The sequence below is a fragment of the Cervus canadensis genome, chromosome 1 (assembly GCF_019320065.1).
Source record: "Cervus canadensis isolate Bull #8, Minnesota chromosome 1, ASM1932006v1, whole genome shotgun sequence".
NCBI lineage: Eukaryota > Metazoa > Chordata > Mammalia > Artiodactyla > Cervidae > Cervus > Cervus canadensis.
In genome coordinates this window covers 117,332,739-117,336,283 of record NC_057386.1, presented here as the reverse complement: position 1 = coordinate 117,336,283, position 3,545 = coordinate 117,332,739, and positions in this window count along the sequence as shown.

Here is a 3,545-nt window from a genome sequence, read left to right as displayed (position 1 = left end):
TGACTGGTTCCACAATTTCTCAGACACCCCCAGACTGGGGGTGGGGGGTGCCCCCACACATGGTATTTCTCACCATCTTAATACAAACTGGAACATCAGGTGTGTACTGGAAGAGACATGGATAGGGGTCAGCAGGGTGCCTCTCTGGTGTTAGGGAACTAACCATTCCTGGGTCTAAATTTCAGGTTTCCTGTGTGTAAAAGGGAGCCAATGAGGAGATAGGAGGAGGGAGCCCCAAGCGCCCATGAGCATTGATTTTGGTGCTAGTGCTGTTGGGTACTGGCTGTTGGAGGGTAGGAGGTGGGTAAGGATCATTTGTGCAGAGCCGGCCAAGCCGGGTGAGAGAGGATCCATTTATTATCCTCCTCGTGCAGGACCTCAGAGGAGGAAGCGTCTACTTGTCACTACCTGTCACGTGTGGGGTGAGTTTACAGAAGTCCCCTCCCACTGCAGGTTCATCTCAGTCTCACTGCTTCATTCCACTTTGTTCACAGTAGGGGCAAGGAGTCCTTCGAGGGGTAGCCTTTACAGGACAGTGCAGCTGTAAATGGATGGTCCTCATAGGAAAATGGAGATCTCAGCGGCATTAAGGAAAAAATGATTTTTAGAGCAACTGGCCCAGACCCCAGAATTAGGAGATTAGAGGATTCGGTTCCAGTTCTTTCTCTCTAGTATGACACACCCTGAAAAACCACTCAGAAAATTAAAGCATAAATTGTTTTATACTTTAAAAAAATCCTCTCGAGAAATACAGTGGGCCAATGACATTCCACCCAAGTACCAAGATGCAACTTGGCACATTCATTCATTCCACAAATATTTATTGAACAGCTGCTACCTACCAGACACTGTCTTAGGTGCTATATTCCTAGCAGCTACCTTGGCGAAACTTGCTTACTAGAGACAGGAATCAGACAATAAATAAATAGATAAATAAATTGGTGATTTGTCAGTTACTTAATGGTAAGTGCCAGGGAGAAGGAAGGGGGATGATGAGGGTAGGGGGCATGGGGGAGAGGGTGATAAGCAATTTTACATCAGGAACTCACAGTCCTCACAGGGAGGGTAATGTTTTAGTCAAGACTTGAAGGAAATGAGCTCCATTAATCTGTTATCCAGAACTCTCATTTAAGCAGAATGCCACATCTCTTAAGTGCAATGATAATTGATACTCATAATTTGACTTTCACTGCTCCAAAGCATTGGTTCCCAAACTTGAACGTGCATTAAAAAGAAAAATCACCCAGTAATTTTCAGTAGACACAGGGTGGACGGGGGCTCTGAAAATGGCATTTTTAGACAAGCATCCAGTGATGTTGATAGCTGAGGTTTTCCTTGAACCACTCTTTTTTTTTTTTTTCTTGGACCACTCTTGAAGACACACTGCTTTAAAATATACTAAACAGTCTTCTAGAATGACAACAACAACAAAATTAAAGATTAAATTACAGCCTGTGCGGTTTTGGTGTTGAGAGAATTTCACTGTGTTCTCATTCTTTGAAAATGCAAAACCCTGGATTATCCAGAACATCCCATTTCTTGTCCATGCAGGAAGAGAAGAGAAATTTTATCACAAGCTGATTAGGAGCCAAATATTTATAATCAGTCTGGCTTACATCCTTCCCCCCGCCCCCCCCCCCCTCACAATTTTGCCCTAATTTCTCTCTGTACTTTTTACTTTCCCCAAATTTCTGGACAGCAAGCAATCGGCCGGGGGAAATGAAAGCACTTATCAAGAGTCCTGGGGTCCACAGGTTGGTCCTGGAACCACCACTATTTCTGATTGTGTGGGTCTAGGGATTTGCCACTCAGCCTGCTGGACTTGCATTTACTCCCCGAATTGCTACAAGACTTAAGTGAGATCATGTATACGAAAACACCTTAAATACTCTGAGGCATTGCAGGGGAAGCTCTGTGACTGTGTATCCCCAGGTCCAGTTAACTTTGTCCAGTTCAAATTCAGTTCCCCTCAGGACTGTGTGGAACTGGCATAAGACTATACATAGAGATCAACAGAACAAAACTGAGAGTCCAGAAATAACACCTCACATTTATGATCAACTGATTTGCTGATAAGGGCGTGAACACAATTCAATGGGAAAAGAACAATCTCTTCAACTGAATGTCTACATGCCAAAGAATTAAGTGTCATCTCTTCATCGCACCATATACAAAAATCAGCTCAAAATGGTTCAAAGACCTAAAACTATAAAAAGAAAGATAGACCAGTTGGACATCATTAACATCCAAACCTTTGCACTTCAAAGGACACCATCAAGAAAGTGAATAAAACAATGAGACTTCCCTGGCAGTCCAAAGGTTAAGACTTCAAGCTTTCAATGCAGGAGTCTGATCCCTGATCCAAGAGCTAAGATTCCACAAGTTGTAGGGCAAAACCAAAAAATGAGAAAGAAAGTGAAAAAAACAACCCAAAGAATAGGAGAAAAATTTTGCAAGTCATGTATTTGCTAAGGGACTTGTATTATATAGAATACAAAAAGGAGTCGTGCAGCTCAATAATAAAAGGATAGCCCGCCAGGCTCCTCTGTCCATGGGATTTCCCAGGCAAGAACACTGGAGTGAGTTGCCATTTCCTCCTCCAGGGGATCTTCCAAACCCAGGATCGAACTCACATCTCCTTCATTACAGGCAGATTCTTTACCAATGAGCCACCAGGGAAGCCACAATAAAAAGATAAATAACTCAATCAAAAATGAGCAAAGGATCTGAACAGACATTTCTTCAGAGAAGATATGTAAGTGGCCGATAAGCACATGAAGAGATGCCTAACATCATTAGCCATCAGGAAAGTGCAAATCAAAGCCACAATGAGATACCACTTCACACCCACCAAGATGGCTATAATCAGAAAGATAGATAATACCAACTGTTGGTAAGGATGCGGAGAAACTGGATCCTCTGTGCATTGCTGGTGGGAATGTAATGGTACAGCACGGTGGAAAACAGTCTAGAAAAGCAGGTCCTCAAAAGGTTAAACTTGAATTACCATATAATCCAGAAATTCCACTCCTAGGTATATACCCCCAGAGATAAAGGGAAACATAATCCGCACAGAAACTTATACATGTCAGTTCATAGCAGCATTATTCCTAATAGCCAAAAAGTGGAAACAACTGAAATATCTACCAAGTCTATACAATGGAATATTATTTGGCCATACAAAGGATTCAGTACTGAGACCTGCTACAAAGCGGATAAACCTTGAAGGAGTGATGCTAAGTGAAAGGAGCTGGAAACAAAAGGCCACATGACTGTGTGCTTCCATCTACCTGAGATGTCCACGGAATCAGGAAATCCACAGAAACAGGAAGTAAACTGCTGGTTGTCTAGGGTTTCGGCAGTGGGAAAACTGGAGATTTAGGGAAAGCAAAGTGACTGCTAGTGGATATAGGTCTCTGTTTGGAGTGATGACATATTCTAAGATTGATTATGGTGATAGTTGCACAATTCTGTGAACACACTAAAAACTATCGAACTATAAACTTTTAATGGGTAAATTGTACTGTATGTGAATTGTGTATGTA